This window comes from Scyliorhinus torazame, chromosome 24, assembly GCF_047496885.1.
Source record: "Scyliorhinus torazame isolate Kashiwa2021f chromosome 24, sScyTor2.1, whole genome shotgun sequence".
NCBI lineage: Eukaryota > Metazoa > Chordata > Chondrichthyes > Carcharhiniformes > Scyliorhinidae > Scyliorhinus > Scyliorhinus torazame.
This window is the reverse complement of record NC_092730.1, coordinates 43,421,321-43,432,872: the sequence shown is the minus strand read 5'-3', so window position 1 is coordinate 43,432,872 and position 11,552 is coordinate 43,421,321. Positions and strand designations below refer to the sequence as shown.

The 11,552-nt window shown below is 46.6% G+C and overlaps 1 non-coding gene across 1 annotated transcript; it reads right to left on the bottom strand.

Annotated features, from left to right (window-relative positions):
* Nucleotides 1–3,793: 3,793 nt before the first annotated feature.
* trnas-uga (transfer RNA serine (anticodon UGA)) lies at nt 3,794–3,875 on the bottom strand. Its single transcript has one exon. It is a non-coding gene; the product is annotated as a tRNA-Ser (tRNA).
* Nucleotides 3,876–11,552: the final 7,677 nt, after the last annotated feature.

The following is an 11,552-nucleotide window of genomic DNA, read 5'->3' as shown; positions in this document are numbered from 1 at the left end:
ATTCATTGTTGTGTCCTGGAATAAACAAGTGGATTGTAGCTGTCCATTAAAAAAACAAATAGAATTCGGAAGTTTCTGGCCAGTAACTTCACAATGTCCACTATTACATCACTCAGCATCCTCAGCTGCATCACATCTCGTCCACATGACATGTGAACATTACCTACAGCCAGTCGTTCTCGTTCCTCTTTGACATAAGTTTGAGACAAAAGAAAACATTTACGAATGGTCGATGAGGACAGTGAGCACTTTTATTGAAGGGAGTTTAAAGAAACCTTTGTGATAAAGAAGTAGGATTAGGGAAATGAAAGTAACAATAAGTGGAATGAAGGCGCGGGTTGTTCCTGGACTGACTGCAGAATTTGCTGATTATTTATTCAATAGAGATTTCAGGCCAATTGTATTTGATGTCATTAAGGAGATTTACATTGAAGGAAGCATGTCGTTGTCTATAATGTGTCATTACCTCCTTTTATCAAAATTGCTTTGATAGATGGGATTCAAAGAATTGGAGTCATACGGCATTCCTGTGGATTGTTGGATCCTTGCGAGGGTTCAAACAAATCCTTTGGAAAACCGCCAAGACCGAGGAGATTGTCCAGTGGAGATTGACTGGAGTGGTATTAGTGGTAAAGAGTGTGCTTCCGGAAGATGTATGTCCAATATTGCAAACCAGGCTGCACATTCAGAACCTTCTTACCAACTTCTCATCGATGAAAAGGATGCACTGGTGAAAATCTTCCATGAATCCTTAAATTCTGGAAAATCGCAGCGTGTTTACTTCAGACAGGCATCATAATGAGCGCAGGCTGGTAGTGCCGGAGAGCCTGTTCCTGTGCTGTACTGTTCTTTATGGAAAACTGCCAACATAACACCCTTATTCGAAAAGGGAGGGAGACAGAAACAGATAACTAAATGCTAGTTAGCATAATATCTGTCATGTGGAAACTGTTAGAGTACATTATTTTTGCAGAATAAAGGGATTAAGGGTTATGGTGTTCGGGCCGGAAAGTGGAGCTGAGTCCACAAAAGATCAGCCATGATCTCATTGAATGGTGGAGCAGGCTCGAGGGGCCAGATGGCCTACTCCTGCTCCTAGTTCTTATTTTCTTATTATAAAGGATATAATAGCAGAACATTTAGCAATATATAACATAATGAAACAGATTCAGCATGGCTTCAAGAAGGGCACATCATGCATGACAATCTTTTCGAATTATTTGAAGTGGTAATGATCAGGATAAATAAAGGGGAATCCTGCCTCCAGCTGCCTCCCTACCTCCAGTTCCCTCCATCTGTTCCACTCACAATATCCCCCATTGTGTCACTCACCTCCTTTCCCCCCTCTCACCCTCCCTCGCTTTTCCTATCCGCCCTCTATCTCTAATCTATTTCCCTTTCTCTGGGATCTGCCTTGTCTCCAGGATCCCACTGACCCAGGGTTCGGGGACTCTCAGGCCGGCCAGGGCTCTTTAACCGGCTCCATTCACAGGAAAAGTGACTTCAGTTTGCACAATACCATCCGCTCTCTCTGAAACCCCCAAACTGAAATTCAGACTCACCGGGAAGGTGAAGACTGCGAGGGCAGCACGGTGGTACAGTGGTTAGCACTACTGCCTCGCGGCGACGAGGTCCCAGATTCGATCCCAGCTCTGGGTCACTGTCCGTGAGGAGTTTGCACATTCTCCCGTGTTTGCGTGGGTTCCGTCCCCAGAATCCAAAGATGTGCAAACCAGGTGGATTGGCCACGCTAATTTGCCACTTAATTGGGAAAAATGATTTGGTTACTCTAAATTCTTTTAAAAGAAGGTGAAGACTGCGGGTCCCGCTCCTGCTGTTTAATACAGATCCCTATAACTGGGCACAGTGAGCAGAAAGAAATTCATGTTGTTTGCGTGCATTTCACTCCAATTTAAAACGCCCCTGAATGAAAGTGTCCGTGTCACACGGCTCCCGTTCAGTCAGGAGATGGCACCAGTCCGCAATAAATGTATTTATGCAATTTATTTCTGATGTTCTGTGTGTCATTACATAGGACTCTTACTCTGATCTGAGACCTTACCTTGTCCTTGTGTCCTGGTGCTGCTCTTTTCATCCTGTTTCGGTAATAACTTTTTACTGGTATTAATTATGTAACTTACTTAGTGATTTATTTATTCAGCCACTAGGAGTGTTTTAAGCTCATTCTGTAAACGGAACTTTGCGTGGCTCGTATTCTGGCCCGTTTAACCCACCTATTTACTCTTGTTTCAGACTGAGAACTTAGTTATTAATGTTGAAGATTGTTGTTTATTTAAACCATGTTTCCACGCAAAACAAATTGATGCTGGTTATTAGATAAGAAACCCATGGGTGATGAGAACAGTTGGTGAATTTTATATGAGGAGTGTCCCCTCCTTTTCCGTCCTGACCTGCGATATTTAATTAAATAATTCACCACTGTGATGGCCAGGAACTGAAGCTGGGTCAAATGCTGGGACAGTCCCCACTATACCACCACCTGTCCCCGGGTAATGTCACCCCCTCGGTATTTACAGAACGAATACACAAACAATGAAGCGGGGGAATGTTTGAAATCAGAGATTGGATATTCTTGTAACCAATAGGGCTGTAATGGGAATCTTTCATTTTCCGATAGATCGGGATGAGCTGGGTCGCTCAGTCAGAAATCAGATATCTGGGGATTTAAATGTGATTACTACAATGATAATATTTAACCATGTTAATGTTATTTTGCTCCAATTGAAACGTGTCACGAATACATCGTTACCTTGTTGCACAACTTGCTTTCAGCCAGGGGATGGCAGCAGTGCGCAATAGTTTGGGTCTACTGATTGTGTCCACAGATCTCGATAGGAATGGAGCTGCTGCTTCCCGGGAGCTGCCAAGCAAGAGGCACAGATATTGACCAACTGCACCCGCTCCAAATAGATTCCCCTAATTACTGAACAAAACAAAAACAAGCAGAAATCATATTTTCAGAAACTATGACAGTGTCTCTGAAAACAACACACCAACACCTCTGAAAGAATCGATTTGCTGTAACTAATTCAAGATGAACCGTTTCAATGTCAGCCGTAATTCCTTACCAGTTCTCAGACAGGCAGCTTCAGTTTTCAAGTTCCGGCTCAATAAAATCAATCACAGGCCCATGATCTGCTTTCCTCCTGTTCTCAGACACATCCACTTTGAACAAGGGCGCACTAACTGGTTTTCAGAGTAAGAGTCAGACTGCAGTCACCTCGTTCTCTCTCGATCCCTTTATCCCAGAACCACCTCACAACCAGGAATGGAACTTCTCACAGAGCCAAGAATGGAATAGTTTGTCGATTCTTCCACTGATTCAGGACCGTCCATCGCCAGGACGTATTCGTCCAAAAGAGTTGGGATGAGATGGGGCTGAGTTTCACTGTGTATCCAATCAGTCCCCGGAGAAGCACAAAAACAGTGAGTGAGGGAGAGAGAAAGAAACAAAGAAACAGATAGAGAGATAAAATATGTTCCATTTCTACCACGATCTTTTTTCCCAGAAATACATTCACCTGAATGAAACCAAACCACGTTTCCATTCGCTGCCGTTGCTGCTTCTCCTTCCAAACGTTGCAGGAAACGTTATTCTTTATTGATTGTTGTTTTGAGTGCGAGATTCTTTATATTTCGTTCAGTTTCCCAAAAAATGTTAAATATCTGACTAAACTCGATAACGGTTCAAACCGTTCGTTTACAAACATCCCGATTCATTCCCGACTCAACGGCTGGCGCGGGGAATTCAACAAACATCTCGAATCACAGTCGCTGCGAGCAGAGCTCGAACCTGCGCGGGGAAACCCCAATAGATTTCAATCCCAACGCCTTAACCACTCGGCCATCGCAGCTGGGTCCAGTGAGTCATTCATTAATAATTTGGTCGATGGAATACATTCTAAAACCAGCCTGGAATCACTCCAGGAAGTTGTTGTATTCAAACGATCAACGGGGCCCCGTGGTTTACGTGAGGAGGGGTTGAATCTTCGTGGAAAATGGCCATTGGATTTGGAGAGAAGCCTTGAGAGAATCGAAAACCTCAGCTCCCTAAACGCACAATTCCACTGATTGGAAATCTATTAGAAATTCAAATGGAACAGGACCACACTTTCCATTCTGGAAGAAATTTTAAATTATGAAATCTAGAAATTACAGCACAGAAGGAGACCTGTGCAGGCCGAATGGTCACATGATGACCTGATGACGCATCTAACATGATCACGTGTCGGGATTCCGGCAGTTCCCCGGATCGCGGTCAGAGCACAAGCCAGGAGGACCTGCTCAATTATTAAATCAGTTATTTTTTATTACAACTCCTTGGTCGCCAGTCATTGAGAGAGCAGCATTTCTACCTGGTGTCAGGAGTGGGCAGTATGGCAGAAGGACACCACCGCATCAACCTCCTTGTATCATAGAATCGTAGAATATCCAGCTCAGAAGTAGGCCATTCGGCCCAACCAGTCAGCACTGACACTCCGAATGAGCACCGCAGCAACTCTCTTCCAGAAGAGGTTTAAGAGATAGTGCAGCATCAGCCCGGCTAGCTCAGTCGGTGGAGCATGGGATCCTTAATCCTAGGGTGTTGGGCGCTTCCATGAAAATATTGACGCTGAATGAATTGTATTCATAACAGGAACACAAGGTTATGTCGCTGGACTGGGAATCCAGAGGCCTGAACTCACCTTTCGTGACAACATTTAATAACTCTGGAAATTAAATTTAGTCTCAGTAATGGCCGAGAAAGGTTCTGCTTCAGACGGATCATATTTCCACAACTGGGAACACATTTACACAACAGGTAATGATTTGTCACAACCACAGTGAAGATCTGTCACCGGCAGAGTCACGGTTACACGACAGAGAACAGTTACACAGCAGGGAGCTCAGTTACACAGCAGAGAGCTCAGTTACACAGAAGAGAGCACAGTTACACATCAGAAAGCTCAGTTACACAGCAGGGAGCACAGTTACACAGCAGAAAGCACGGTTACACAGCAGAGAGCTCAGTTACACAGTAGAGAGTTCAGTTACACAGCAGAGAGTTCAGTTACACAGCAGAGAGTTCAGTTACACAGCAGAGAGCTCAGTTACACAGCAGAGAGCTCAGTTACATAGTAGAGAGAACAGTTACACAGCAGAGAGCACAGTTACACAGCAGAGAGCTCAGTTACATAGCAGAGAGCACAGTTACACAGCACGGTTACACAGCAGAGTGCACAGTTACACAGCAGAGAGCACAGTTACACAGCAGTGAGCTCAGTTACATAGCAGAGAGCACAGTGACACAGCAGACAGCACAGTTACACAGCAGAGAGCACAGTTACACAGCAGAGAGCACAGTAACACAGCAGAGAGCTCAGTTACATAGCAGAGAGCACAGTTACACAGCAGAGAGCACGGTTACACATCAGAAAGCTCAGTTACACAGCAGAGAGCACAGTTACATAGCAGAGAGCACAGTTACACAGCAGACAGCACAGTTACACAGCAGAGAGCACAGTTACACAGCAAAGAGCACAGTAACACAGCAGAGAGCTCAGTTACATAGCCGAGTGCGCAGTTAAACAGCAGAGAGCACGGTTACACAGCAGAGAGTACGGTTAAACAGCAAAGACCTCAGTTACACAGCAGAGAGCTCAGTTACACAGCAGAGAGCACAGTTACACATCAGAAAGCTCAGTTACACAGCAGAGAGCACAGTTACACAGCAGACAGGACGGTTATACAGCAGAGAGCTCAGTTACACAGCAGAGAGCTCAGTTACACAGCAGAGAGCACAGTTACACAGCAGAGAGCACAGTTACACAGTAGAGAGTACGGTTACACGGCAGGGAGCACGGTTAAACAGCAAAGACCTTAGTTACACAGCAGAGAGCTCTGTTACACAGCAGAGAGCACAGTTACACATCAGAAAGCTCAGTTACACAGCAGAGAGCAGAGTTACACAGCAGACAGCACGGTTACACAGCAGAGAGCACAGTTACACAGCAGAGAGCACAGTTACACAGCAGAGAGCACAGTTACACAGCAGGGAGCACAGTTACACATCAGAGAGCACAGTTACACAGCAGCCAGCATGGTTACACAGCAGAGAGCACAGTTACACAGCAGAGAGCACAGTTACACAGCAGAGAGCACAGTTACACAGCAGAGAGCACAGTTACACAGCAGAGAGCACAGTTACACAGCAGAAAGCTCAGTTACACAGCTGAGAGCACAGTTACACAGCAGAGAGCACAGTTACACAGCAAAGAGCTCAGTTACACAGCAGAGTGTGCAGTTACATAGCAGAGAGCAAGGTTACACAGCAGAGAGCACATTTACACAGCAGAGAGCACAGTTACACAGCAGAGAGTTCAGTTACACAGCAGATAGCACAGTTACACAGCGGAGCGAATAGTTACACAGCAGAGAGCACAGTTACACAGCAGAGAACAAGGTTACACAGCAGAGAGCACATTTACACAGCAGCCAGCACGGTTACACAGCAGAGAGAACAGTTACACAGCAGAGAGCACAGTTACACAGCAGAGATCAAGGTTACACAGCAGAGAGCACATTTCAACAGCAGAGAGCACAGTTACACAGCAGAGAGCACCGTTACACAGCAGAGAACACAGTTACACAGCAGAGAGTTCAGTTACACAGCAGAGAGCACAGTTACACAGCAGAGAGCACAGTTACACAGCAGAGAGCACAGTTATACAGCAGAGAGCACAGTTACACAGCAGAGAGCACAGTTACACAGCAGTGAGCACAATTACACAGCAGTAAGCTCAGTTACACAGCAGAGAGCACAGTTACACAGCAGAGAGCACAGTTACACAGCAGACAGCACGGTTACACAGCAGAGAGCACAGTTACACAGCAGAGAGCACAGTTACACAGCAGAGAGCTCAGTTACACAGCAATGAGCTCAGTTACACATCAGAGAGCACAGTTACACAGCAGAGAGCACAGTTACACAGCAGAGAACACATTTACACAACAGAAAGCTCAGTTACACATCAGAAAGCTCAGTTACACAGCAGAGAGCACAGTTACACAGCAGACAGGACGGTTATACAGCAGAGAGCTCAGTTACACAGCAGAGAGCTCAGTTACACAGCAGAGAGCACAGTTACACAGCAGAGAGCACAGTTACACAGTAGAGAGTACGGTCACACGGCAGGGAGCACGGTTAAACAGCAAAGACCTTAGTTACACAGCAGAGAGCTCTGTTACACAGCAGAGAGCACAGTTACACAGCAGTGAGCACAATTACACAGCAGTAAGCTTAGTTACACAGCAGCGAGCACGGTTACACAGCAGAGAGCTCAGTTACACAGCAGAGTGCTCAGTTACACAGCAGAGATCACGGTTACAAAGCAGAGAACTCAGTTACACAGCTGAGAAGTTCAGTTACACAGCAGAGAGCTCCGTTACACAGCAGAGAGCCCGGTTACACAGCAGAGAGCACAGTTACACAGCAGAGAGCTCAGTTACACAGCAGAGAGCACAGTTACACATCAGAAAGCTCAGTTACACAGCAGAGAGCACAGTTACACAGCAGACAGGACGGTTATACAGCAGAGAGCTCAGTTACACAGCAGAGAGCTCAGTTACACAGCAGAGAGCACAGTTACACAGCAGAGAGCACAGTTACACAGTAGAGAGTACGGTTACACGGCAGGGAGCACGGTTAAACAGCAAAGACCTTAGTTACACAGCAGAGAGCTCTGTTACACAGCAGAGAGCACAGTTACACATCAGAAAGCTCAGTTACACAGCAGAGAGCAGAGTTACACAGCAGACAGCACGGTTACACAGCAGAGAGCACAGTTACACAGCAGAGAGCACAGTTACACAGCAGGGAGCACAGTTACACATCAGAGAGCACAGTTACACAGCAGCCAGCATGGTTACACAGCAGAGAGCACAGTTACACAGCAGAGAGCACAGTTACACAGCAGAGAGCACAGTTACACAGCAGAGAGCACAGTTACACAGCAGAGAGCACAGTTACACTGCAGAGAACACAGTTACACAGCAGAAAGCTCAGTTACACAGCAAAGAGCTCAGTTACACAGCAGAGTGTGCAGTTACATAGCAGAGAGCAAGGTTACACAGCAGAGAGCACATTTACACAGCAGAGAGCACAGTTACACAGCAGAGAGTTCAGTTACACAGCAGATAGCACAGTTACACAGCGGAGCGAACAGTTACACAGCAGAGAGCACAGTTACACAGCAGAGAACAAGGTTACACAGCAGAGAGCACATTTACACAGCAGCCAGCACGGTTACACAGCAGAGAGAACAGTTACACAGCAGAGAGCACAGTTACACAGCAGAGATCAAGGTTACACAGCAGAGAGCACATTTCAACAGCAGAGAGCACAGTTACACAGCAGAGAGCACCGTTACACAGCAGAGAACACAGTTACACAGCAGAGAGTTCAGTTACACAGCAGAGAGCACAGTTACACAGCAGAGAGCACAGTTACACAGCAGAGAGCACAGTTATACAGCAGAGAGCACTGTTACACAGCAGAGAGCACAGTTACACAGCAGTGAGCACAATTACACAGCAGTAAGCTCAGTTACACAGCAGAGAGCACAGTTACACAGCAGAGAGCACAGTTACACAGCAGACAGCACGGTTACACAGCAGAGAGCACAGTTACACAGCAGAGAGCACAGTTACACAGCAGAGAGCTCAGTTACACAGCAGAGAGCTCAGTTACACATCAGAGAGCACAGTTACACAGCAGAGAGCACAGTTACACAGCAGAGAACACATTTACACAACAGAAAGCTCAGTTACCCAGCAGAGAGCACAGTTACACAGCAGCGAGCACGGTTACACAGCAGAGAGCTCAGTTACACAGCAGAGTGCTCAGTTACACAGCAGAGATCACGGTTACAAAGCAGAGAGCTCAGTTACACAGCTGAGAAGTTCAGTTACACAGCAGAGAGCTCCGTTACACAGCAGAGAGCCCGGTTACACAGCAGAGAGCACAGTTACACAGCAGAGAGCACAGGTCAACAGCAGAGAGCACAGTTACACAGCAGAGAGCACAGTTACAGAGCAGAGAACACAGTTACACAGCAGAAAACTCAGTTACACAACAGAGAGCACAGTTACATAGCAGAGTGTGCAGTTACATAGCAGAGAGCAAGGTTACACAGCAGAGAGCACATTTACACAGCAGAGAGCAAGGTTACACAGCAGAGAGCACATTTACACAGCAGAGAGCACAGTTACACAACAGAGAGCTCAGTTACACAGCAGAGAGCACAGTTACACAGCAGAGAGAACATTTACACAGCAGCCAGCACGGTTACACAACAGAGAGCACAGTTACACAGCAGAAAGCACAGTTACACAGCAGAGATCAAGTTTACACAACAGTGAGCACATTTACACAGCAGAGAGCACAGTTACACAGCAGAGAGCACAGTTACACAGCAGAGAGCTCAGTTACATAGCAGAGAGAACAGTTACACAGCAGAGAGCACAGTTACACAGCAGAGAGCTCAGTTACATAGCAGAGAGCACAGTTACACAGCACGGTTACACAGCAGAGTGCACAGTTACACAGCAGAGAGCACAGTTACACAGCAGTGAGCTCAGTTACATAGCAGAGAGCACAGTGACACAGCAGACAGCACAGTTACACAGCAGAGAGCACAGTTACACAGCAGAGAGCACAGTAACACAGCAGAGAGCTCAGTTACATAGCAGAGAGCACAGTTACACAGCAGAGAGCACGGTTACACATCAGAAAGCTCAGTTACACAGCAGAGAGCACAGTTACATAGCAGAGAGCACAGTTACACAGCAGACAGCACAGTTACACAGCAGAGAGCACAGTTACACAGCAAAGAGCACAGTAACACAGCAGAGAGCTCAGTTACATAGCAGAGTGCACAGTTAAACAGCAGAGAGCACGGTTACACAGCAGAGAGTACGGTTAAACAGCAAAGACCTCAGTTACACAGCAGAGAGCTCAGTTACACAGCAGAGAGCACAGTTACACATCAGAAAGCTCAGTTACACAGCAGAGAGCACAGTTACACAGCAGACAGGACGGTTATACAGCAGAGAGCTCAGTTACACAGCAGAGAACTCAGTTAGACAGCAGAGAGCACAGTTACACAGCAGAGAGCACAGTTACACAGTAGAGAGTACGGTTACACGGCAGGGAGCACGGTTAAACAGCAAAGACCTTAGTTACACAGCCGAGAGCTCTGTTACACAGCAGAGAGCACAGTTACACATCAGAAAGCTCAGTTACACAGCAGAGAGCAGAGTTACACAGCAGACAGCACGGTTACACAGCAGAGAGCACAGTTACACAGCAGAGAGCACAGTTACACAGCAGGGAGCACAGTTACACATCAGAGAGCACAGTTACACAGCAGCCAGCATGGTTACACAGCAGAGAGCACAGTTACACAGCAGAGAGCACAGTTACACAGCAGAGAGCACAGTTACACAGCAGAGAGCACAGTTACACAGCAGAGAGCACAGTTACACTGCAGAGAACACAGTTACACAGCAGAAAGCTCAGTTACACAGCTGAGAGCACAGTTACACAGCAGAGAGCACAGTTACACAGCAAAGAGCTCAGTTACACAGCAGAGTGTGCAGTTACATAGCAGAGAGCAAGGTTACACAGCAGAGAGCACATTTACACAGCAGAGAGCACAGTTAGACAGCAGAGAGTTCAGTTACACAGCAGATAGCACAGTTACACAGCGGAGCGAACAGTTACACAGCAGAGAGCACAGTTACACAGCAGAGAACAAGGTTACACAGCAGAGAGCACATTTACACAGCAGCCAGCACGGTTACACAGCAGAGAGAACAGTTACACAGCAGAGAGCACAGTTACACAGCAGAGATCAAGGTTACACAGCAGAGAGCACATTTCAACAGCAGAGAGCACAGTTACACAGCAGAGAGCACCGTTACACAGCAGAGAACACAGTTACACAGCAGAGAGTTCAGTTACACAGCAGAGAGCACAGTTACACAGCAGAGAGCACAGTTACACAGCAGAGAGCACAGTTATACAGCAGAGAGCACAGTTACACAGCAGAGAGCACAGTTACACAGCAGTGAGCACAATTACACAGCAGTAAGCTCAGTTACACAGCAGAGAGCACAGTTACACAGCAGAGAGCACAGTTACACAGCAGACAGCACGGTTACACAGCAGAGAGCACAGTTGCACAGCAGAGAGCACAGTTACACAGCAGAGAGCTCAGTTACACAGCAGAGAGCTCAGTTACACATCAGAGAGCACAGTTACACAGCAGAGAGCACAGTTACACAGCAGAGAACACATTTACACAACAGAAAGCTCAGTTACACAGCAGAGAGCACAGTTACACAGCAGCGAGCACGGTTACACAGCAGAGAGCTCAGTTACACAGCAGAGTGCTCAGTTACACAGCAGAGATCACGGTTACAAAGCAGAGAGCTCAGTTACACAGCTGAGAAGTTCAGTTACACAGCAGAGAGCTCCGTTACACAGCAGA